Source organism: Furipterus horrens, unplaced genomic scaffold (genome assembly GCF_987537825.1).
Source record: "Furipterus horrens unplaced genomic scaffold, mFurHor1.1.pri manual_scaffold_9, whole genome shotgun sequence".
Classification (NCBI taxonomy): Eukaryota; Metazoa; Chordata; class Mammalia; order Chiroptera; family Furipteridae; genus Furipterus; species Furipterus horrens.
In genome coordinates, this window is record NW_028327179.1 from 17,528,654 (window position 1) to 17,556,320 (window position 27,667).

Here is a 27,667-nt window from a genome sequence, read left to right on the forward strand (position 1 = left end):
AGTGGAAAAATAACTATAGGTGTGGGGAGCATATTGGGGGGAGGTCAGCAGGGAGGGGGAATGGGGAGAGGGAGGGAGATGATATAGGAATTAAGAAGCATAGTAGGAGGGAATGGAATAGACAGAGAGAGGTTGAGAAGAACTATATGTACAACCAATGGACATGGACTAAAAGGGGGGGACAAGAGCAGGAAGGGGGGGCCACCGGGTGGAGGGGAGCAGAGGGAAGGGAAATTGGAACAAATGTAACACTGTAATCAATAAAACACATTAAAAAATTAGTCAATAATATCACATAGTGAGAGTACGCATTTTATTCTTCTCAAAGGTCTATTTTCTTCAAAATTAGATGGAAACTTTGATTTTGAATGATCATTATTTAAGAAGTCATTATAAAAAAGCTATGCATCTTCTAGCATTTTCTCCAAGAACAAGTCAAGGAAAAAAGAAAGGCCTGTTTCAGAGTCATTAAATTTGTAATCACTCCTTCCTTGTTGAAAGAATTTCTATGCATTTTTAATACTCTACCACAGGGTGGAGTATTGCTTTAAATATGGAACCTTTGTACACCATACATTCCTAACAAGATTAATTCTATTACGTGGGTAAATAGTGACATGGGGTTTTAGTGAATGTTGATGAAATTTTGGGTACTAAAACGTTGAGCCCTATAGGACTCATTTGAAATATTAATCAGGTATAATTAAGCACAAACATTAAACATAAATATTTCACTTAATGACCCCCCAACAAAAGAAAGCAAAGAAATCTATTCCAATCCTATGGAGATGTTATAACATAATGTCTTGAAATAGTATTTAATTTTCATTGAATTGCTTTAGGATCATCATGCTGAATATTTGACTTACCAAAACAAAATCTGTTTATCGACATTAAATAATTCCCAGCTGAAATATATAGCAAAAGTCATCTCCTTTTAATTACTCAATGCTGCTTTTAACTCAGAGCAAGGACAAACATTCTCCCTGGAACCTAAGACTACTGGAGCAATTCTTAATGACCTGACAGTCATGAAATTACATGTCCATGGTATTTCTCTGCCTGAGACCCTTGTCTGTTACTCAGCAGTCTAAGGGCAGAAGCTATAACTGGGCAGCAACACTGATTTCATATGAATACAAATGCCAATTATGCATGAAAATGAAGAAATCATGCTTAAATAATATCCATAGGCTCACATCTCAGATCTCCAGGAGAAAACCACTGAAGAGTTTCTTACATGTGATTTAGACCAAAATGTTTCAGAACACTCATCCAGATCTGTTTTCTAAGTATTTCAACTTATGATCACCAAATGAAACAAATGAAAAAGGACACTTTCCCTAATTCCACACCTCCTCTTGAGCATGTACATGGAGCCAAGATTAAGACAGTAATGGAAGACAAATTCAAATTTGAAAAGAGAATGATGACATTTAAAGCCATTATTTCAGAACTGAAGAATTGTTCAACTTTTTTTTTTTTTTTAATTGCTGAGTGGTAAGAAATCAAATATTTTTATGTTTAGTTCAACTACTTAATTTTTATTAAAATGTAATTCATATAAAATTAATGATTTTAAAGTGTACAATTCAGTGGCAATTAGTGCATTTAAAATGCTGTGAAACTACCATCTCTTTCCATTTTAAAATTTATTTTGTCACCCCAGAAGAATACTCTGTACTCATTAAAAATAAGCACTCCCCATTCCCAACTTCTCTATCCCTGGAGAAACACTAATCTGCTTTCTGTCTCTATAGATTTACCTATTACAGATATTTCACATAAAAGGTATTATACAATACATATCCTTGTGTGTATGGCTTTTTTTTACTTAGCATAATATTTTTAAGGTTCATGTATGTTATAGCATGTATCAGAATATTGTTCTTTTTTATGCTGAATAATATTCCACTGTATGTATAATCATATTTTGTTTATTCATCAATTGATGGACTTTTGAATTGTTTGGACCTTTTAGCTACTGTGAAAAATGTGGGAATGAGCATTGGCATACAAGAATCTGTGTAAGTCCCTGTTTTCAATTCTTTTAGGTATATACTTAGAGATGGAATTGCTGGGTCATATGGTAATGCTACATTTAGTTTTTTGAAGAAATGCCGAACTGTTGCGTGCAGCAAATGCACTTTCACAGTATCACCAACAATGTGTGAGGGGCCCATCCTTGTTACTTAGTTAGCTGCCATTTTTGCTGTTTTGTTTTTAATTATAATCATTTTAGTAGTTGTGCAGTGTTGTCTATTGTGGCTTTGATTTCATTTTCCTCATGACTAAGGATGTTGAACAACTTTTCATGGGCTATTGGCCATTTACGTATCTTCCTTGGTGAAATGCCTATTTAAGCTTTTGTTTGTTTATTAATTAAACTCTTTGTATTGTGGAGTTTTTAAAAATATATTCTGAATATTAAATTCTTATCAGATAGATGATTTGCAAATATTTTCTTTTATTCTGTAAGCTATCTCTTCACTTTCCTAATAATATTCTTTGCTGCACAAACGTTTTTAACATTTATAAAGTCCAATTTATCTGTTTCTTTGTTGCCTGTGCTTTTGACATCAAATCTAAGAATCCATTGCCAATTATGAGTTTATCAAGAATAACCCCTATGTTTTCTTCTAATAGTTTTATAATTTTAGCTCTTATATTTAGGTTGTTCATCCATTTTTAAGTTAACTTTTGCATATAAATTAGGATAGTAGCCCAATTTAGTTTTTTTGTATAAGGTTACCCAGTTGTCCCAGCACCATATGTTAAAGAACTATTTTTTCCTCACTGAATGGTCTTGGTACCCTTGCCTCAAATCAATTGTCAAAAGACATTTGGGTTTATTTTTGGACTCTCCATTTCATTTCATTTGTCTGTTTTGTATCTTTAGGCCAGTACCACCCTGTTTTGAATATTTTAACTTCATAGTAAGTTTTGAAATCAAAACATGAGTCCTCCAGCTTTATCTCTTTCAATGTTGTTTTTGGCTAATTAGCATTTCTTGAAATCCTGTATGAATTTTTTATTGGATTTTTCATTTTCACAAGGAAAGACAATTAGAATTTGGATACAGATTGCAATGAATCTGTAGATTATTTGGAGAGCATTGCTATCTTAATGATATTAAACCTTCCAATTCATAAACACAGAATGTGTTCTTCCCATTTGTTTAAGTTTTCTTTAATTTCTTTCAGCAATATTTTATAGTTTTCAGTATGCAAGTCTTTCACCTCCTTAATTAAATTTTTTCTAGGTATTTTAGTCTTGGATGCTAATGTAAATGACATTTTTTTTCCTTTTTATATTCAAGTTTTTGTTGCTGGTGTAAGAAACACAACTGATTTTTTTCGTTTGATTTTGTAGCCTTCAACTTGGCTGAATTTGTTTATTGGCTCCAGCAGGGATTTTTTTGTTTGTTTGTTCGCTTCTTTGGGATTTTCTATATATTAAATTTTATCATCAGCAAAGAGAGATAGTTTTATTCTTTTCCATTTGAATACTTTCTATTTCTTTTTCTTACATAATTGCCATAGCTAGGACTTCCTGTACAATATTAAAGAGCATTGGTGAAAGCTGGCATCCTTGTCTTGTTCCTGATCTTAGGGGGAAAGCTTTCAGTCATTCACCATTGAGTATGATGTTAGTTGTGGGTTTTTCATAAATGTCCTTTAGTAATGTTAAGGATTTTCCTTCCTATTCCTAGTGTAATGAGTGTTTATATTATTCAACATTGTTGGATTTTGTCAAATGTTCTTTCTGTGTCTATTGAGATGTTTATTTTTCCTTTGTTCTGTTAATGTGGTGTATTTCATTGATTGATTTTCTTATATTGAACCACACTTGCATTTCTGTGATAAATCCCACTTGATCATGGTATATAAACATTTCAATTTGCTATTGGATTTGGTTTCCGAGTATTTGTTGAGGATTTTTGCATTTATTTTAATAAGGGATATTGATCTGTTATTTTCTTCTTCTTTTTTTGTAATGTCTCTGTTTGGCTTTAATATCAGGGTACTACTGGACTCATAGAATGTTTTAGAAAGTATTCCTTTTCCAGTTTTTGTAAGAGTTTGAGTGGTTTTGTTGTTAATTCTTCTTTAAGCATTTGGTAGAATTCATCAGTAAAGTCATCTGATTATAAATTTTTCTTTACTGTAAGATTTTGATTACTTATTGATTTAATGTCTTTGCTTATTATAGGTCTGCTGAGGTTTTTATTTATTCTCGTCAGTTTTTGTGATTTATGTGTTTCTAGAAATTTGTTTATTTTATCTCTATCTTTTTTTTAGCCTACAATTACTCATGGTAGTTTTTTTAAATTTAATATTTATTGTATTTTTTAATACTATTTAGTCCCCTTATATTCCCCTCTCCTCCGCAATTGCTCATGGTAGTTTCTTATAATCCCTTTTAATTTCTGTAAAGTCAGAAATAATATCCCCATTTGCATTTCTAATTTGAGTTATTTATGTATTCTATTTTTTCTAAGGTTAGCTAAAGTTTTGTCAATTGTCTTGATTATTCAATCAACCAACTTTGGTTTTATTAACTCTCTATATTGTTTTTCTATTCTCTTATTTTATTTAATTCTCCTCTAATCTTTATATTCACTTCTTCTGATTTGAGGTTTAGTTTCCTTTTTTTTTCCTTAAGGTATAAAATTGAGTTGTTGACCTACAATCATGCTTTTGCTAATGTGGGTATTCATAGGCACAGATTTCCCTCTGAGAATTGTTTTGCTCCATCCTGTGTTTTGGTAACTGGTATTTTCACTTTCATTCATATCCAAGCATTTTATAATTTCCCTAATAATTTCTTCTATGACTCATTGGTTGTGTGAGGTGTGTTGTTTAATTTCCATGTATTTTCAAATTTTTCAGTTTCCCTTCTCTTACTGATTTCTAGCTTCATTTCCATTGTAGCTGGAAGACACTTAATATGATTTCAATATTTTCAAATATATTGAGAATTGTTTTATGGCCTAACATATCTTCTAAGTTGGAAAATGTTCCATGTGTACTCCGCTTTTGTTGTGTGAAGTGCTCTATATATGGCTGTTAGGTCATGTGTGTATATGTTAGGGTATATATAGCTGTTAGGTGATATATCACTGTTGGGGTTAGTTGTTTTACACCGTTGTTCAAGCTTTTATTTCCTTATTCATTTACTTTCTAAATGTATTATCCATTACTAAAAGTGGATTATGAAGTCTCCAACTATAATTGCCAAATTGTTTTTTTCTCCACTCAAATTTGTCCAATGCTTGTCCCACATATCTTGGGACTCTTTTGATTAATATGTATTTGTTTATAATAATTTTCATATCTTGTTTTATTAATATGTAATTTTCTTCTTTGTCTCTTCAACAATTTTTTACTTTAAATCTGTTTTGTCTGATATTAGTGTAGTTACACTAGGTCTGCTTTGGTGACTATTGTTATGGAATATCTTTTTCCATCCTTTCACCTTCAACTTATTTGTGTCATTGGATCTATAATAAGCCTTTTGGAAGCAGCATATGATTGGATTTATTTTTTTTTATTCTGCAAATCTTTGTCTTTTAACTGGTGAGTTTAATTGATTTACAATTAAAGTGATTACTAATAATGAAGGGCTTTCTTTTGCCATTTTGCTACTTGTTTTCTGTATGTCTTATATCTTCTTTATTCGCCATCTTCGCTAATATTGCCCTCTTTTGTTTTTGATGCATATATATATATATATATATTTAAGTATATTTTGATTATGTTGTTATAGTAGTTCCGATTTCTTTCCCCTTTGCTCCCCTCTGCCCAGTACCCCACTTCCCTCCAGCAATCACATCCCCCTTAGTTCATGTCCATGGGTCATGCATATAAGTTCTTTGGCTTCACCCTTTCCTATATTATTCTTAACTTCCCCCTGTCTATTTTGTACCAACCAGTTATGCTTCTTAGTCCCTGCACCATTTCCCCATTTCTCCCCCTCCCAGCTGATAACCCTCTAAATGATTCCCATACCTATGATTCTGTTCCTGTTCTGGTTTGCTTAGTTGGATTTTGTTTTTTATTTTTTAGATTCAGTTGTTGATAGTTGTGAGTTTGTTGTCATTTTAGTGTTCATGGTTTTGATCTTCTTTTTCTTAAGTAAGTCCCTTTGACATTTCATATAATAATAGCTTGGTGATGATGAACTCCTTTAGCTTCACCTTGTCTGGGAAGCACTTTATCTGCCCTTCCATCCCAAATGATAGCCTTGCTGGATAGAGTAATCCTGGTTGTAGGTCCTTGCTTTTCATCACATTGAATACTGCTTGCCAGTCCCTTCCTGCCTGCAAAGTGTCCTCTGAGAAATCAGCTAATAGTCCTATAGGCACCCCCCTGTAGGCAACTTTCCACCCCTCTCTTGCTACCCCCAGGGCTCTGTCTTTATCTTTCACCTTTGGCATCTCAATCATGATGCATCCTGGTGTGGTCCCCTCTGTGTCCAGCTCGCCCAGGACTCTCCGTGCTTCCCAGACCTGCATGTCCATCTCCTTCACAAAATTTTGGAAGTTTTTCTCATTTTTTTAATTATTGCTTCCTCATTCTGCACTGGTTGACTGTTTTTTTCTTTCTTATGTTCTAAATCATTGACTTGAACCCTGGTTTCCTTCCCTTCATCATTGGTTTTGTGTGGATTTTCTTTCATTTCACTTAGCATAGCCTTCACTTATTCCCTTATGCATTTGCTGTACTAAAGCATATCTGTCAAGCCTGTGAGCATCTTTATCACCAGTGTTTTGAATTCTCCATTTGTTAGGTTGTCTATCTCCTCATCTGTTAGGTTGACTATCTCCTCATTGCTTAGTTCCCTCACTGGAACCTTGATTTCTTCCCCCTTTTGGGCCATACTTCTCTCTCTCCTCATCTTGATAGGCTCCTGTGTTTGTTTGCCTCTGCGTCCCAGGTAGAGCTGTCACTACTGTTACATTGTAAGGGGTGGAGCCTTAGGTATTTGTCAGTACAGGACGACCTGTTTCACCACGTTGTGGCGCTATATGTGGGGGAGGGGTCCGAGAGGGAACAATGCCACCTGCCCAGCACTCACCCCTTTTCCAGGCACCTCTCCCACTTCCACACTGGACTGGCTCTTCTCTTGCTGCTTCCCTGGCTGTCGTTCCCAGAGTGGGTGGGTCTGTGGACATTCTAGGACCATAGGGGCCCTTTAAACAAGTGGACTCTGCTGAGACCAGCAGTTTCTGCCTCCACCCCAACCCCTACTGCTCTGCACAGTCAGAAGCAATGAGGCTTGATTTTCCCCAGTGCTGGGACTGTGAGCTGCAGGGTCTGATGAGGAGCTGGGAAAACTCCCCAGGTGATCCTCCTGACTTTTTAATATGTGTGACTAAGCTTTCTGCTGGCCTGCTGCTGCTGCTTCTGCTGCTGCTGCTGCCACCACCACACCACATCCTCACGGCCCTGGCTCCGCCCCTCCTACCTGTCTGTATGAGTGTTTCTTCTTTATGTCTTTGTTTGCTGGACTACCATGCAGTTTGATTTTCTAGAACTTCTGGTTGTTTCTAGATTTGAGGTAGTTCTATTCCTTCTTAGTTATGTAGGGAGACGCAGTGTGTCTGTCTATGCCTCCATCTTGGCTGGAAGTCCTCGAGGTGGATTTCTTTTTATGCATATTTTTAAATAAACCAATTGATTCCCTCCTCATTCTCATATATAAAATATATTTAAATTGTTTATTGAGATATAACTTGTATATAGCAAAATTCACCTTTTTTGGTACAGTTCTATGAGTTTTCACAAATACATACAGTAATGTTAACTACCACCATGATAGAGAACAGTTCCCTGGAAGTTCTTTTTTTTTTAAATTATTTATTTATTTGTTTGTTTGTTTGTTTGTTTATTTATTTATTTATTTTTAGAGAGAGGGGAAAGGAGAAAGAGAGGGAGAGAAACATCACTGCGTCCCCAACTGGGGACCTGATGTGCAACCTAGTCATGTGCCCTGATTGGGAATCGAACCAGCGACACTTGGCTCGCTGGCTGATCTCTGGAAGTTCTTACTAGAGCAATTAGGCAAGAAAAAAAAACATCCAAATCAGAAAGGAAGAAGTAAAATTGTCTGTGTTTGGAGATGACATAATGCTGTATGTGGAAAATTCTGAAGACCACCAAAAAACAATTAGAATTAGTAAACAAATTCATTTATGCTACAGGATACAAAAATCAATATATAAAACTCAGCAGCAGTTGTAAAAATTACCAGTGAACTATGTGAAAGGGAAATTAAGAAAACCATCTCATTTATAATAGCATAAAAAATTATATACTTAGGCATAAATTTAACCAAAGAGGTGGAAGATCAGTGAACTGAAAACTATAAAACATTGTTGATATAACTTGAAGGAGACACAAATAAATGGAAAACCACCCTATTTTTATCTCATCAAAGCATAAATGAGTTTAGAAAGATCACAGCTGCCTTGCGGCCACGGTGGAGGCGTAGGTAGACATGCCTCATCTTCCTCCACAACTAAGGAGGAATCGTCGTCGTCGGCAGCCGTCCGTCTCAAGAGACGATGGTGTAGCTTCTTAAGAGTCTATCTGCACCGCCGAGAATGGCTGTGCAGTCCGACTCAGGAGTGACATGGTATCTGTCTCCTCCCGTGTTGAATCGACATCTTGCGATGACGCTGAAGCTACAGAGCCTGGGCAGGGTAATATGGAGGGTCTGCTGTTGCCCATGCAGCAGACCCCCCCTCTCTTTGCAGCTGAAGGGTCCAAGGAAAAGACGGAGTCGATACAGCTTGGGTTCAGGTGCGCCGCAGGAGTTGCCGGTGTTGACTACAACATCAAACCGCCTTAGGGACTCCGGCTCCGGATTTTCTGTCGAGGTTTACTCCCTTAGCCTTTCCCCTGAAGAGGTAATGCCGCAAGGCAGCGGAGGTTTTTTGGAGTCAGAGTTTTCCTTCTCTGATGTACCCTGACTGGAAGATCGAACCAGCGACACTTAGCTCGCAGGCCGACGCTCAATCCACTGAGCTAAACCAGGAGGAATCGTCGGCAGCCGTCCGTCTCGAGAGACGATGGTGTAGCTTCTTAAGAGTCTATCTGCACCGCCGAGAATGGCTGTGCAGTCCGACTCGGGAGTGACACGGTATCTGTCTCCTCCCGTGTTGAATCGACATCTTGTGATGACGCTGGAGTGTCCTCTCCAGTGAAGCTGAAGCTACAGAGCCTGGGCAGGGTGATATGGAGGGTCTGCTGTTGCCCATGCAGCAGACCCCCCCTCTCTTCGCAGCTGAAGGGTCCAAGGGAAAGACGGAGTCAATACAGCTTGGCTTCAGGTGCGCTGCAGGAGTTGCCGGTGTTGACTACAACGTCGAACCGCCTTAGGGACTCCGGCTCCGGATTTTCTGTCGAGGTTTACTCCCTTAGCCTTTCCCCTGAAGAGGTATGCCGCAAGGCAGCGGAGGTTTTTTGGAGTCAGAGTTTTCCTTCTCTGATGTGCCCTGACTGGAAGATTGAACCAGCGACACAGCTCGCAGGCCGACGCTCAATCCACTGAGCCAAACCAGCCAGGGGTAAACCAGGAGGAATACAACTACCTTAAATCTGGAAACAACCAGAAGTTCCAGAAAATCAAGCTGTATGGAAGTCCAACAAACAAAGATATAACGAAGAAATACTCATCCACACAGGTAGGAGGGGCAGAGCCAGGGCGGAGAGGACATGATAGAGAGGCCGTGGTGGCAGTGACAGTGGCTGTGGAAAGTGTAGTCACATGTTTAGAAGAGTCAGGAGGAACACCTGGGGAGGGCTCCCAGCACCACACCAGACAAAGCAGCTCATGGTTCCAGTGCCATGGGATAAAGCCTTATTGCTTCTGACTGTGAAAACAAGTGGGGGTAGGGGCAGTGGAAGAAACTGACAGTCTCTTAGCAGAGTCCATTTGTTTAGAGGCCTCCATGGTCCTAGAATGTCCACAGACTCACCTACTCTGGGAACCATAGCCAGAGCAACAGCTAGAGGGGTGCCAGTCCCATATAGGAAGCAGGAGAAGCGTCTAGAAAAAAAGGCGAGTGCTCAGCAAGTGGCATTGTTCCTTCTCAGACCCTTCCCCCACTTACAGCGCCATAACGTGCTGAAACGGGTTGCCCTGCACTGACGAATACTTAAGGCTCCACCCCTTACAATGTAACAGGTGCAACAGCTCTATCTAAGACAAAGGCAAACATGAAAGGCTGTGAAGTTGAGGAGACAGAAAATTATGGCCCAAAAGAGGGAACAGATAAAGGTTCCAGTGGGAGAACTAAGTGACTAGGAGTCAGCCAACCTAACAGACACAGAGTTTAAAACATTGGTGAAAAAGATGCTCACAGACTTGACAGATATGCTTGAGTACGGCAAAGGCAGAAGGGAAGAAGTGAAAGCTATGCTAAGTGAAATGAAGAAAAACCCACGTGAAATGAATGGTGAAGGGAAGGAAACTGGGGTTCAAATCAATGATTTGGGATATAAGGAAAAAATAAACAGCCAACCCGTATAGAATGAAGAAACAAGAAATGAAGTAAAAATGAGGAGAGGTTTAGGAACCTCGGGACAACTTTAAGCATGCCAACATCTAAATCATAGGGGTGCCAGAAGGAGAAGAGGAAGAGCAAGAAATTAAAAACCTATGTGAAAAAATAATAAAGGAAAACTTCCTAAATTTGGCAAAGGAAATAGACATACAAGTCCAGGAAGCATGGAGAGTCCCTAACAAGCTAGGCCCGAAGAGGACCACACCAAGACACATCATAATTAAAATGCCAAAGGTTAAAGATAAAGAGAGAATCTTAAAAGCAGCAAGAGAAAATAAGAGTTACCTACAAAGAAGATCCTATAAGACTATCAGCTGATTTCTCAAAAAAAACTTTGCAGGCAAGAAGGGACTGGCAAGAAGTATTCAAAGTGATGAAAAACAAGGACCTACAACCAAGTTTATTCTATCCAGCAAAGCTATCATTTAGAATGGAAGGGCAGATAAAATGCTTCCCAGACAAAGTAAAGCTAAAGGAGTTCATTATCACCAAGCTTTTATTATATGAAATGTTAAAAGGACTTAGTTAAGAAAAAGAGGATCAAAACTATGAACACTAAAATGACAACAAACAACTATCAACAACAGAACCTAAAAAAATTTTTTAAACTAAAAAAATCTAAGCAAATAACCACAACAGGAACAGAATCATAGGTATGAGGATCATTTGGAGGGTTGTCAGCTGGGAGGCGGAAGAGGGAGAAATGAAGAAAGGTGCAGGGATTAAGAAGCATAATTGGTTGGTACAAAATAGACAGAGGGATGTTAAGAATAATATAGGAAAGGGTGAAGCCAAACAACTTACATGCACGATTCATGGACATGAACTAAGTGGGGTGGGATTCCTGGAAGGAAGGGGGGCACTGGGTGGCACTGGGAATAAAAGGAAAAATAAAATTGGGACTACCATAACAATATAATTAATAAAATATACTTTTTTTTTTAAAAAAGAAAGATCACAGCAGTCATTCTATGTTCACTTCATAGACTATTTTCTGTTCAAGAAAAGCATTATGTCCTGTGTTTACTGAGTATTTCCATGCATATAAGCTTCAACTATTAATAAAATGGCAAATAATTTCTGGAGTCAATTTTAATTTTTAATTATACTTCCGGTCACTAAAGTATACATTTTCATCTTATATCCCTGCCTTCTCCCTCTGAAAACTCTAATGCCCAATATTTGATGGCCTCACTGATTTTTCTTCTCAACAGTTTCCATTAGATTTTCCTGTCAAAAGTGGTAGGATTTGTGTCAATGTTCCAACTGCAGGTGGCACTGACTGACTTAATTTGTCGGTCCTGTTCTTGGTTATTCCTTTTCTTAACCTGGAAGTGAACAGAATACTACACGTCATGAATCATGTTGAAGGAAAAGCCAGAAGAATAGTTCCTTTGAGGGAGCAGTTTCATGTGGGAAACCATTTTCTCTTTTTATCTGTTGTGCTCCTAGGAGTTCAGCCAGGACCACATCTGTTTAGTTTATTTGATATATCTTAGCATCTAGCACGGTGACGTGACTACATAGACATATGAAAAATGGCATATCATGATAGTTGAGGTTATCATTATCAGGGTGATTATGAAGTCTGTTCAAAAAATGATTTGTTGGTGAAATTTCATGGTAAGATATGTTTTGCCTCTAGATTTCTCTTTTAACAGAAACCTTGAATGAACTACCTTTGTTTTAACATTCAGCAAATCATAGGAAGGAATCATAGGGGCCTCTTAGCCTATACACTTAATGTTACACAGGAAGAATTTGGAATTTGAAGAATGAGGAGGTTTGACTTGTTCAATATAAAGAATGTAGTTAGTTCCAGATTTAGGGAGAAAAAAAAAAGTTTTTTTGCTCCTAATCACAGTGATCTTTCCACTATACTAAGACAAGAAGTTGCTTTTGCTATTAAAAAATGGTAATTTATAGTTCTTATTCAAAGTTGCATTTTAAAATTATGTTTTAGAACTGTAAATGGAATACAAAGAAAATTGAAAATAACTTGATGTATTCCCTCCCAGTCTGGAGATCTGACAGAGCGGGTGGGCCCATCCCATTTTATTAGGCATTTATTGAACAGCAATAAAAACCAGAGTTAATAGAATACAACCTAATTAAATCTAGTTGGGTAGCCAATTTCAAACTCAGCTGACAAAGAAAACTGGCCGAATTTAAGTAAATAGAACTTCAGGGTCTGCGTTAATACTGGCTTTGGGGAATTTAAAAAATTTTAGAGACTTACGTCCCTGGTGAGATGGCCAGTGTTGAAAGCAAATCTCCTTTAGAGTGATTCAGGTATCAATTTCTGTGGGGTTCAGGGAAACGACTGGGGATTTCATAATACATGATATCATATATATTCTGACACTGATGATTTTCATTGGCTGAGGCAAATTGATGCAGTGTAAGATGAAAATCCTATACATCCCAAAGTAGGCTTGATGCAAAATGCAGCTACCACAACAAACCTCAAAAGGCATTTGTTCATTTGGTTAATTTTGTGGCCAAATGTTTTATTTCATAATTCTGGAAGCCAACCAATTCCCTGTTCCCTCACTACATTTCAACGCTGAATAAATACAGTGCTGGACTTGGCCCGCTGCAAACGACCTGCTATCACTCATGCAGGCAAAGCCGCAAGTTCGGAATAGATTTGGTCCTCCTTCTGGACTGTTGTAGGGAAAATAAATGCACACAGTGACTTATGTCTGTTTCTTCAGGTGACTTTCACCTTGGCTGACTTGATTTGTGCTGAGAGGACCACAGAGAGACCTGCCTCTGCCTCCCAGCAACCAAAGGTCAAGCCATTTTCATGCTTCTCTGTCACATTTTCCTTTCTTCTGGGGTTGATCCTGTTATTTCAGCCCTTATATTATTGTCACATCTTTATTTTTTAAACTGTTTTCCCTTTTGATTAATTGCAGGTCCCTTTTAAGCATAGTACAAACCTATTTAAATTATTTTAGAAAAAAAAAATTCTTATGTAGAGACTTTTTTGGCCTCTGGCCCTAGCTATGCTGAATAATTTGCTACTCTCCATAGGTACAAGGCATCTTCACCTCTTTGTGCTTTTGAGTATCCTGCTTCATTTGCCTAAAATATTCCTCCTTCTGGTCCTGGCCAGTTTATACTATCCTTCATGACTTAGCTTACCTCCAGAGAAAACCTTCCTGGTCCCACAGGGTCTGGATGAGGCACCCTACATTGTATCATGGCTCATCCTCCTCCTCACACTATATTTTTGCCATTCTGTTGCCCTGATGTTCCCCACCACCACCTCATGAGCCAACTTAAGAGCAATCGCTGGCTTCTTTTTCTGCTGCCTGGGCCCTCTCGATGGAGGACAGGAGCAGTTTCCTGTTCCAGATGAATTCCACTCTCTGGAAACTTCCCAAGCCTGACCACAGCCAGCTCTATCAGCCTGCGTTCAGTCAGGAAAACAAAACCATTGGTACTATTGCAAGAATAAAAGGTTCCATTAGAAATTTGGTCGACCTGCGAACCAAGTGTCGCTGGTTCGATTCCCAGTCAGGGCACGTGACTAGGTTGCACGTCAGGTCTGCAGTTGGGGGTGCAAGTGAGAGGCAACCACACAGAGATGTTTTTCTCCCTCTCTTTCTCCTTTCCCCTCTCTCTAAAAACAAACAAATAAACAAACAAACAAATAATTTTTAAAAATCTAAGTATAGTATCATTAAAAAAAAAGAAAAAGAAATTTGGCTTTACAGGGATGTTGGAAGACCTAGGGAGAGAAGGTCAGAGAGTTGCCATGAAAAATCAAGGGCACTGAAGCTTGAAAGTCAGGAGTACTGGTGAGGACTTCTGCTCCCTGCACAATAATGTCAGAGATTCTTATGAGCTCACTGGAAAGCTGCTGTGACTCTTAAGCCTCCCTATCACTGTGGCTGCTGGCACATGCAGAGAATAACAGCTTTATCTTCTCTTCTGATGCCCTACCTTCATGCAGCATCCTCTCAAAGGGAAATCCTACCCACAATGCAATAGGGAAGGGAGTTTGAGGAATATAATTTTGCTGACCTCAGCAGGGTCTCGTTATGATGCTGAGTTGGCAGCAGACAAGGCATCCCAGCATCCTCTCCTTGTTTCAGATGGTTGCACATTGGCAGGCATTTACTGATGACCTACCCCTGCCAGTCATTGTGCTCAGCATTTCATGTTTTCTCATTGAAGTTTTACAGTGACCCTAGTGGCGATGTGGGACAGAGGGAGTCAGAGGGGGAGAGGGCTTTATTGTCTGCATATTACAAATACAAAAACTAAAGCTAAGGGAGGTTCCACAGCTGAAGTAACAGTGGAGCTATGGTTCAGAAGCATACCTCTCACAAGAGGTCTCAATTGATGACCGGTGCTCAACATGGCCCCTCTAATTCGTCCTTCATTGTTAAAATTATTGGTTGTCGCTAAGGGAGCTGAAGCCAGTAGATTTTCCCATGTAGTTTCACTGTGGATGGCACTTCTAATTCCAATGAGTCTTGTAAAAGAATCATTTGGGGAGATATATTTAGGGGATTATAAGGTTTAAAGTTCCAAAAAAGATGAGCTCTAGAGGAAATGTCAGCAATTTTGGAGAAGCTAAATAGAATGTGTACATCATGGATGGATGGATTCCTTCTTCAAAATTATTCAAGAAAAAAAATGACACAAATATCTGAACATGGTTTATTGATAGGATTAATCTTTTCTAAAAATGGGAAATAGTAACCCTGCTGGACAATTGTAAAAATAATGTATCCCCTTGTGACTTGTAACACAGCACAAAAGTATGCTGGAATGAAGAAAGTTGCTATCGCAATGAAAATGAAAGGCAGTTATAATGGAATGAGAAAGAGAGAATGTGCCAGAAAAAAAAAAAAAAAAGGTATTAGTAGTCATCAGAGAAGCAAATGGGCTATTTTTAAGTGTTTAAAGTCACTCAAATGAACCACTCAGCACTCTCAAAGCTAATGATCTCTAGCTATTTCTACACATTTTCCAAAATCTTCAAGCTTCTTTCTGCTCAGTTCATAAAGCTGCATCACACCAACCTGTCATCCAACCATCCTTCACCACTGAAATTCAAAAGAAAACTCTTGCTGAGGTAGCCTGGAAGTTCAACACAAAATTGAGAAATTTTTGGTAAACAAGGCCCCTGGGCAGCAGTCGTATGGGCGGCATGGGTGAAACTCAATGTACCCCGAAGGGTCTCTGCTTTCTATCTCCTCCTAAGTGGTGGTTACAGTGCAGCTGGGGAAACGCAATATAAAGAAGTAGAGCCCGGCGTGGCAGGGGGATTTGGTAGAGCAACTGTTCCTTTTGGGAAGTCTGCGTGAAAAAGTGCCAAAACCCAAATCCAAAAGTGTTGGGTGGAGTGAACCTCGTCTCTGGATATTTGGCTGTGCAAACTGAAAAGCTCCAAGCCTTCTGGCCAAGTGCAGTATGAGTGGCAGCTTGAAGAGATGGCTGCAATGGGAATAGCAGGCATGTGGATCAGGGTGAGCGAACAGAAATGCATGGATCCCTGGAAAAAGTGTGGCGAGAGAGAAATGACATTTTGGCATTCGGGGAAGTTTCTGGACTCAGCATATCATGTTAAATAAAAGATAACATGCACTTGGCAGTAGAAATGAAACTTAATGATTCAGTTGAGATGTCTGATTCCTCTTGAAAGAAATTCTGTTTCAGGTTGCAGACTTGAGTAATTATGTTTGTCAAGGAGCAACTTATTTAATTATAAATCAGATCAGGGATGAGTCTGAATAGTAGCAAAAGGAAAAATAGAAGAAATGATGATTAAAAGGTTTCAGAATAGTGTAATATACTTAGGCATAGGTAATCATTTGCTAAAGTCTGAACATAACAGTTCATAAACATGTGATATGTGACCCTGCTGGGTTGATTTCTATTTGATCTAAGTTGGTGTTCTCACCAGTAAATCATCTACCAGCCAATTCCAAAAATGGAAAAATGCACACAAACACAAGCCGTCATTCCCATAAAAACTGAGCTTTAAACTGAAACATCTCACTAGGGTAACAGAGAATGCAAATATGTAAAAGAGTCACATGCAATTGGGCACCTGATTATCAAGTGCTAGACACTTCTGTTTAATCTGCAATCTGAACTGTCTTCATCCCAAATTGTAGACCCAGAGGACTGCTCTGACAATGATAATTAGTGTACATGTTATATAGAGAGAACTGTATACTATATAAACCAAGTAAGAATGAACATTTTTTAAAAATTCCATGTGGATTATTTTGAACAGAATTGGCCTGTTGTATGTTTGTTTCGCATCATACAAAAAAGGTAATATCCTAACATAGGACATGTTCCCATAGGCTTACCTAGCAGTGGGTGCAATTCTCCAAGAGCTGGTGAACTCCTGTTTTTTCTCTTCTATACAAGCTAAGTCGAAAAGCAGTTAATAGAGTATTATTATTCTTGGGATTTGCTTTTATTTTATTTTTTAAAGAAAATCATCTGCCAATCTCAGTTTTTAATTTTCAATATAATGTTGCTTGGACATTTTTTACAATATACCAATGTGTAACAAACTTAATCTTAGAACCATTCTTAATGTAAAGAACTCTTTAAAAAATCGAGAGATTAAAAGGCAAAATTTTATCAGAAAAACCTTCAAAGAACATAAATAGACAATTTACAGGGAAAGATATACAAATGACCCTTAAACATATGTAAAGATGTTCATATTTAATTTTTGTCTAGCAATTGCATTTTTAGTAATTTACAGATACACCCCCCAGAATACAAAAATATTTGCTTAAGTTTATTTATTGCAGCATTATTTGCAATATTTAAATATTGGAAATGACCTGAATGTCCATACATAGGAGAGTAGTTGAATAAACTATAGTACTTTTGTACAACGGAGGACCATCAAACCATGAAAAAGTAAATGTCTCTATTAACTGATATAGAAGGATTTCAAGGATATATACATTATATGAAAAATAATAGGCAAAAATTTTGCATTACACCTTATCTTTTGTGTGAGATAAAAAGGCCATGTGTATGTATGCACATTTCTTTATTTTTATGTATCTATGCTATAGATAGAATGTTTTTGTCCTCCAAAATTAACATGTTAAATCATCACCCCCCCATTGTGATGGTAGTAGGAGGCAGAGATGTCACATAAAATATACAGATATCTGTAAGGTAGCATACAGTGATGTTAAGAACACATCATCAACTATTCCTTACTAATTATTAACTGTCAATATTTATGTTGATCACTAGGCATTCCCCTGGCTCCCATAATTCTGAAATGTTTACTATAACTTCTTCATGTCCATTTACATACATATATATACATATACATATATATATATCTTCTTTATTTCTTCATTATTTTTTTTTTCTCTTACCACCCTTCTAAATGCCTATAGCTTCATTCACCAAGACTGTTTCTTACTGCTCATTGTAAACTTTGTTCACTATGGAATTATTTCAAACTCCAAATTCTTTAATAGATTAAAGATTCCCTTTAAATTTTTAGACATGGTTTTTCTGTAGTTTTTCTAGTTGTAGCACAAGTTACTTGGGAATTCTGATCTGCATTCAATGTTTAGCTGGCATTATGTCCAGTTATTTTTTTATGTTCCTTTCTTAAAAGAAAAAAATAATAGAAGTGAATTAACCCTGACAAATAGGAATCATATTTTTGTAAACATTAAGGTGAGTGTATTGTTTCTCAATAGCTTATCCAGTATTTTTTAAAGTCCTCACCAGATGATATGTTTATTGATCAGAGAGAAGAGAGAGAAAGAGAGAGAGAGAGATGTATGAGAGAAACACTGATCGATTGCTTCCTGTATGTGCCCCGATTGCTATTGAACCCACAACCTAGGTATGTGCCCTAACCAGGAATTGAACTTGCAGGCTTTCAGTGTATGGAATGACAATCCAACCAATTGAGCCCCTCGGCCAGGGCTCTAGTGTTTCTTATTTATGTTTTTTAATCTAGAGTCCAGTTCCTTAGACAGCTTGACAGCTTCATTGGAAACACATCTAATGTGTGGTTGAGAATGCTGACCTGTAAAAGGATTAGCTTTTTTCAATATCACACTAATGTACAGTGTAGTACAATCTAAACCAACAGACAGTTTTTAACTTCATCAGAATTAAAAGCATTGAAAATTTTAATTAACAGTATAAATTTTAAAAATTAACAGTGAATTTCAGGTATTTTTACAAAGAACACATTCATTTGAGGAGACCTAACATTATCCATAAATGGATATAGTTATCCATACAAACATTAACAAATAATGTTATTGATTATCTTCATGGGAAAGACCAGGAAGCTCACTGCAATTTTTAAAAACTTCCCAATTTCAATTGAACTCTGAAACAGTCAGGGCTTTCAAATCTTGTATGAGCAAGTAAGTTCTCAACCACATATTTTCTAATTTTACTATTTTTAGCATTCTTTCTTTCTTAAGGACTGAAGTGTTTGTGTCCCCTCCACCCCCAAATTCACATATTGAAGTCCTCACCCCTGATGTGATGGTATTTGGAGATGGGGCAATCAGAAAGTAATTGGAGTTAAAAGAGGTCATGAGGGTGGGGCTCTCATGTTGGGATTAGTGCCTTTATAAGAAGAGGAAGATCTTGCTCTCTCCCTCCCTCCCTCTGTCTTCTCTCTTTCTCTCTCTCTCTCTCTCTGAGAAGACTGTAAGCCAGGAAGTGAGTCTCCACCAGAAATTGACTATGTTGCCACCTAATCTTGGATTTACAGCCTGAGGCTTATCATTTTGTATTTTGAACAGAATCTTTTGCAGAAGAAATATTTTCAATTTTAGTGAAGTCCAATTTATTAGTGTTTCCTTTTATAGATTGTGTTTTATTTGTATTAAGTCTAAGAATCCATTATCAAGCTCTAGATTCACTGTAATTGTGGATTTGACTCTGTCTTTTCAGTTCTGTGAAATTTTTTTCCTACCAAATTTTGCAACTCTATATTGTTTGCTGCTATGTCTTTGTGGATTGGTCCTTTTATAATTATATAATAATACCCATCTCTGTCTCTGGCCATTTTCTTTGCTCTGAAGTCAGTCTGATATTAATATTGCTGCTCCTGCTTTCCTTTAATTTCCATGATATATATATATATATAATATACATATTTATCCTTTTACCTTCTACTTACCTGTATCTTTATATTTGAAGTAATTTTTATGGTCAACAGCATATATTTTTTTAATATAGTTTTAATCTAATATGCCAATTTCCATTATTATTGGTATATTTAGACTATTTACACTTATTGTTATGATTGATGTGTTTGCCATTTTGTTTTTGTTTGTTCCTTCTGTTTTTCATTTCTCTGTTTTCCTTTTTGTGTCCTCCTGTGAGTAATTTGAACATTTTATACAATGCTGTTTTGATTTAGCTGTTGTATTTTGAGTATAACTTTCTGAATAGATATCTTAGTGGTTGCTCTAACAATTACATTATATGTATATAATACAATTAATTGAAATTTTCATTTTTATCAGTTTAAGTATAGAAATTTTGCTTCTTTACTCCTTATTACCCTCACATATTTATAGTTGCCTTAAATATCTATTCTACACATACTTAGAACCACATTCACTAGTTCGTAATTTTTGCTTCAGCCATCAAACATAATTCTGAAGACTCAAGAGAATAAAAGGTTATTGTATTTACTCACATTTTTACTTACTATGCTCTTTCTTCCTTCCTGACATTCTAAGTTTCCTTTTTATATTGTTTCTCTTCTGTTTAGAGAAATTCCTTTAGCTATTCTTCCAGCATAGGTCTCCTGGGACGAATCCTCTTAGGGTTTTCTTTCTCTTGATTTCCACTTCATTCCCTGAAAGATACAGTCACTAGCTTTTGAACTTAATTGAATAGCCATGGGGATGTAAAGTACAGAATAGGAAATGGATTAGCCTAAGATCTTATACTAAATGCTGGGGGGATTGCCTGAGGGAGTATGCTGGGTGGAGGAAGCGCAAAGAGGAAAATATCAAGACAACTGTAATAGCATAATCTATAAAATATATTTAAAGAAGAAAAGTTTTCCTTCTAGTCTCCATGGATTCTGATAAGAGATCCTCTGTCATTCTAACTGCTCTTCTCCTCTCCATGAGGTTGTATTTCTCTAACTGCTTTAAAGAATCTCTGTAGTTTAATTTTAAGGTGCTTTGGCATTTATTCATTTGGGACTCATTCAGTGTCTCAAATCTATAGGTTTATATCTCTTACCAAATTGGAAAGTTTCTGAGGCATGGACACATGGAACAAACTGACAGCTGTCGAAGATAGGGAGAGAGGGGGAGACTAGATGAAAGAAGGAGAAGAGATTAGCTGAAGAATGTGTATGCATAATCCATAGATACAGACCACAGTGTGGTAATGGCCGGAGGGAACAGGCAGCAGGAGCTGGGTGGAGGGGGGCAAACGGGGTGGGGGGGATGGAGTCATTTCTAATAATGTCAACAATAAAAATAAGGAAAAAAATTGCAGTTTTCAGCCATTACTTCTTTGAGTTTTTTTTTTTATTTTTTTATCCTTGTTCTCTTTCTCTCATCCTTTTAGGACTCCAATGACATGAATATAAGATCTTTTGTTATAATGTCCCAGGTCCCTGAGGCTGTGTTCCTTTATGTTTAATTTATTTGACCTTGGTTGTTCAGACTGAGTAATTTCATCTGTAGCTATTCTTTCCTTTGTCCCTTCCATCCTGCCCTTGAGCCCAACCACTGCACTGGCCTTTTAATTTTGGTTATTGTATTTTTCAGCTCTGTCATTTCCATTTGATCCTCTACATCATCTCTTTCTTTGCTGAGACTACATTTTCATTGTTTGAAATATGTTTTTAGTTGCTCACTGAAGCATTTTTATGATGGCTTTTTAAAGATATTGTCAGATAATTCTAACATCTAGGTCATCTTGGCATTGGTTTCTTTTGTTTGTCTCTTTTTATTCAGTGTGAGATCTTCCTGCATCTTGGTATGATGAGAGATTTTTTATTGCAACCAGAACATTTTTTATTACTATGTTCTGAGACTCTCATTATTGTTAGCTGGTGGCAGAAGTCCATATTCCCCACTCATCCTTCATTTTTACAAGAAGGGGAGCTCTTCATTACTGCTGGGTGGATTTAGCTATTGTGAAAGTCCTGAATTTCCACTAGGCCTCTCCTGATATTACCCAGTGGGGAGGGGAAGGAATGCCTTGTTACTTCGGGGTATAAGTGGGTGTTCAGGCCTCCCACTTGGTCTCCACTGACACTGAGGCTTAAACTGAGGGCTTATTACTGGCCAGCAGAGACAAAAATCCTAGTTCTCAACTTGACTTGCCCTGACATCTTCATAGCGAGGGTGGGGGGTGGGTATTTCATTACAACCTCATGAAGATAGAGTCTCAGCTTCCCACTCAGCTTTTAAAGGTGAGGGGTGAGGGGACACTAGTTATATGTGGTGTTTGCCATATTTTATTTTTCAAGTACAGTTGACATACAATATTAAATCACTTTCAAATGATTATTATCTAAATGTTTTCTGCCTTGGATCATAGAATTTTAACATTTAAAGGAACTTTATGGCAGATACATTTTTAATTCTTTGAGGTATCTCCGTACTGCTTTCCACAATGGCTGCACCAGTCTGCATTCCCACCAACAGTGCACAAGGGTTCCCCTTTCCCCACATCCTCGCCAGCACTTGTTTGTTGATTTGTTGATGGTGGCCATGCTAATAGGTGTGTGGTGATATATCATTATCATTTTAATATTCATTTCTGACCCTGGCTGGTTTGGCTCAGTGGATTGAGCGTCGGCCTGCGAGCTAAGTGTCGCTGGTTCGATCTTCCAGTCAGGGCACATCAGAGAAGGAAAACTCTGACTCCAAAAAACCTCCGCTGCCTTGCGGCATACCTCTTCAGGGGAAAGGCTAGGGGAGTAAACCCCGACAGAAAATCCGGAGCCGGAGTCCCTAAGGCGGTTTGACGTTGTAGTCAACACCGGCAACTCCTGCAGCGCACCTGAAGCCAAGCTGTATTGACTCCGTCTTTCCCTTGGACCCTTCAGCTGCGAAGAGAGGGGGGGTCTGCTGCATGGGCAACAGCAGACCCTCCATATCACCCTGCCCAGGCTCTGTAGCTTCAGCGTCATCGCAAGATGTCGATTCAACATGGGAAGAGACAGATACCGTGTCACTCCTGAGTCGGACTGCACAGCCATTCTCGGCGGTGCAGATAGACTCTTAAGAAGCTACACCATCGTCTCTCGAGACAGACGGCTGCCGCCGCCGCCGCCGATTCATTTCTGATGATTAGTGATGTTGAGCTACTGGCCATCTGTATGTCTTCTTTGGAGAAGAGTCTATCAGGTTTTTGCCCATTTTAAAAAAGGATTGTTTCATATTTTGGTGTTGAGTTTTGTAAGTTCTTTATAACTTTTTCATATTAATCTCTTATCAGATATATTGGCAAATATGTTCTCCCATTTTGTGGTTTGTCTTTTTATTTTGTTGATGTTTACTTTTGCTGTGCAAAACTTTTTTATTCTGATGTTGTCCCATTTGTTTATCTTTTCTTTTTGATTCCCTTGCCTGGGGAGATATAGCTATAAAATATTGCTATGAGCAATATATGAGATTTTACTGCCTATGTTTTCTTCTATGACTTTTGTGGTTTCGAGTATAACATTAAGTCTTTGAACCATTTTGAATTTATTCTTGTGTGTGATGTAAGAAGGTGGTCTAGTTTTATTTTTCTGCATATCTGTCCAATTTTCCCAACACCATTCATTGAATAACCTATCTTTAGCCCATTGTATGTGCTTGCTTTCTCTGTCGAATATTAATTGTCTATAAAGGTATGGTTTTAAATGATCCCATTCACAATTGCTTCAAAAATAATAAAATATTTAGGAATAAACTTAACCAAGAAAGTAAAAGATCTGTACTCAGAAAATTATAAGATACTGAAGAAAGTAATTGAAGAAGATACAAATAAGTGGAAGCACATACTGTGTTCATGGATAGAAAGAAATAACATCGTTAAAATTTCCATATTACCCAAAGCAACCCATGGATTCAATGCAATTCTTATCAAGATTCCAATAACAAATATCACAGAACTAGAACAAATATTTCAAAAACTTATGTGGAACCACAAAAGGCCTTGCCTAGCCAACAGTGATCCTGAGAAAGAAGAACAAAGTTGGAAGAATCACAGTACCTAATCTCAAACTATATTCAAGACCATGGTAATCAAAACAGCCTGGTACTGGCATAGAAGCAGACACATAGATCAATGGAAGAGAATAGAGAGCCCAGAAATAAACTTACACCTTTATAGTCAATTCACCAAGATATGAAAGCAGCCCAAGGGTCCGTCAGTAGATGAGTGGATCAAAGAACTATGGACATTTGCACAATGGAATGTTACTCAGCCATGAAAAAGAAGGAAATTTTATGCTTTGTGACAGTATGGATGAACCTGGAGAACATTATGCTAAGTGAAATAAGCCAGTCAGAGAAAGACTAATACCATATGATCTCACTCATATATGGAATCAAATGAACAAACTGAACTAACAAGGAAATTAGAGACAGACTCATAGATACAGAGCAGAATGACATCTAAGGGTAGGGGGAGGTTGGGGATGGAGAGATTGAGCAAAAAGGAAAAAGGACTCATGGCCATGGAGTGTGGTAATTGTGGTGGGGGGGAGGGGGTATAAAGGGACTAAATGGTAATGGGAAAAATATAATAAAGAATAAAGAAAAAAGGAACTTTAACAATTCTATCATTTTATACATGCAGCCCAGAGAAATTAAGTATATTGTCTATGATCATAATTTCCAGTCAGTAGGAGACATTGGGTGAAAACCTGAGCCTTAGAAGCCCACTTCATGGGTCTTTGCCTTTTACTAGACACTTTATACAGCCACAATTAATTCAGGGGGTGAAAGAGAAACTTTCTAAATATTTAAAAGTTATTTTGTTTCTTTAGACAAGTGTGTGCTTGTAAATTTAATTGTCCAAAAATAAATGTTTCACTTTATCAATGTAAATATGGTATTATAGCAAAATCCCAAAGCTTATAGAGCTATGATTTCAATAAAATTGGTATATTCACATGATCTTATCATTAGATATTTCTTTTCTTTTCTCTTACAGATTTCCCCAACATTTTTCCTAGCATTTGTTCCTAAAACACTTTATTGTTTGAAGTTCAATAGGAAATAATGTCATAAGAAATGCTGTCTTTTCAAAGTTGTGCCTTAAAATTAGCTCAGTTTTTGTAGTGTCTGCCAATTTTAGCTGACTTAGAACTTTTATTTTAAAATAGAAATCTTTACTTTAACATTTTAACATAATAGTTAAGTACATAATAACATAATGATTTAATGTTTTATAAATATAATAATTTATTGAGTGTCTACTATGATCTAGTCACTGGGCCAAGTATTAAATACTAAAAATTATTAAAAATTAATCATATCTTTTAGATTTTTATAGTTGTGATATGACATAGATTTACAAATATGTGAAATTATAATCAAGACTGTGTTATTAGAACACTATATATCATTCTAGTACAAAAGATGAAGGATAACAAAACATTAACTTCCTTTGAACTTCTAAATTCAAGCACAAGGCAACATGTAAAAATACTCCACAGTTAGAAAAGCTCAGGAATCTTGTTTCTAAATTTAAAATCTACCATGGAAGAGGGGATGATTTTCTTAAATTTTCACATAAGAAAGAAATACAGACACACAGAGCTGGAAAAAAAGTTACTTAACATTAATTTACTTTGATAAAGATTTATATTCCCCTATGAAACCAGATGGTAAAGATTATGTATTTTGATATAAAATGGGTAAATATGCCATGATGGAAAGAAAGGATTATGGAGAGAACTTTGATCTATGGAGGTGCTAGAAACAATTAAAGATATGAAAGAAGTAAGTATCACCAGTCCCAGATGGAGTTCCTATGAATTCGACTAAGTGTTCCAAGACTGTTTGACAATTCCTCTCACAGATGTTTTTAATCTTGGATTGAAAGCCCACGCGTTACCTGGATGCATGAAAAAGGCTACTTCATAAGTGATGGCAGGAAAGGCATCAGGATCTCGACTTCAATTCTTCATTGTTATGGATCTTTCTGACTTCATTGTCTATTAGCCAACAACCAATCTTCGGTGATTATCTGTGTAGGATGCATAAGAAAGGATGTGGGTCATGAGATCATCTGAAGAATATGGAAAGAAGGAAATCAAACATGGTTATATATTTTCTAAAAGTATCCAACAATGAAGTTTTACACTAGAACAAGCAAATTAAAGGTGTAGATTATATTATTTTACTAGGGGTAGGCTTGGGAGGTAGTATGTCATTTGTCTAAATGGCAGAACTCAGGACATCTCATCCTGGCACGTCCCAAAATTCCAGAGTTTAATGGGGGAGAAACCACTGAAAAATTATGATCAGGAAAAAAAATCTTGGCGTGACCCAAAATGGTGAGACGTCTATTATTGCAGCCTGGAGTTCCGATGCAATCCACAAGTTAAAGAAAAAAAATTCATTCTAGGTTCAATGATATCTGATTATTAGACAACAAATAGCAAATAATTAGTCATTTACTTTCTTACTTTGGAAAAGAATATTTCCAAAGATGTGGGAAATGATCAGTAGAGATTTCATTCACACTATTGACGTTTTTTGTTAGCATCTTCCAAATCTCACTTGGCAAAGATCAAATATATTTATTCTCAGCTAAATGCAAAAAAAGGATTTCCATAGATCCAGCCTATGAAATGACAAGACAAATGTGAAACTTCAAAATTGTTAAAATTGTATTTCTTTGCTTTTGATAGGTAATAATTGAGTTACTAAATAAATTATAATAATAAAAACTAATTGGCTAAGAATCTCTGTTTCTCCCTCCCTTTTTCCCCCACCACCCTGTCTCTCTCCTCTCTCCCTCTCATTCTCACTCACTTTTTTATTCCAGACACTTCCATTTAGAGTCCTGGAGAAATAAATATTTCAGAGAGGAATTCCATGCTTTCTTTGGAGGGAAAATTCCCCCAGAGTTTAATAACGCTCTATAGAAACAGTTAGTGGTGGGAGGCCTTTCCTACTAAATTTAAAACAATATTATCAGGCATGCCAATTAAAATCCTTGTGGGATTGGGTGTGGTGGTAGAAGCAACTTCAGGTCACTACCGAACACAGAGAAAATGTTCAAAGCAAACCTCTAAATGAAATTTGGTCTCTTTTCCTCCCATTTTAATAGAAAGGATGGTTCATTCTTATATTCACTCTATTGTTGATATAACCTTAAAGTTTTGGCAACATGTATCAGAAAATCTGACCACATCCCCACCTTTTATTCCATGAAAGATGGGGAAATGCTGATCTGGGTAAACTTCTGAGGAGACAGAAAGAAGGTTCATGAACCTTAGCATTATTATAGTTCTGAAAGCAGGACTGTTCCAAGAACAAGTTTGAAAAGAGGGAGAGCATGATGATTTTCCATTTTAGAACTCTATTTTCTAAGTTTTGTATGACTGACCACCCAGAATAATAAATTATTGTTAGTAAATCACCGATGCCTTTCCTTGTAATCCTAGTTTTTACAAAGTGCATTATTTACTACAAAATGACATTGTTTAATTTTCTATGGATTTTCATTACTGTCTTTAATATCTGTAATACAAAGACTATGTGGAAATAAAATGGTAGCTATTACATGATTAAGTTTCGAGGATTCTCATGTAATAAACACAGAAACACAGTCATGTCATCTTCTCCAAACATCAAAGAGCTACTACCCAAAACCTTAGATTATAAAAGTAGGCCATGAGCCAGCGTCTTAGTCTATTTGAGCTACTATAAGAGAATACCATAACCCAAGTGGCTTAAAAACCAGAGAAATTCATTTCTCACATTTCTGGAGGCGGGGAGCTCTGAGATCAAGACACCTGAAGATTTGGTGTCTGGTGAGGGCCCGTTTCCTGGTTCACAGATGGCCGCCTTCTCGTTGTGACCTCATGTGGTGAAAAGAGAGGTCTCTGGGGTCTCTTTT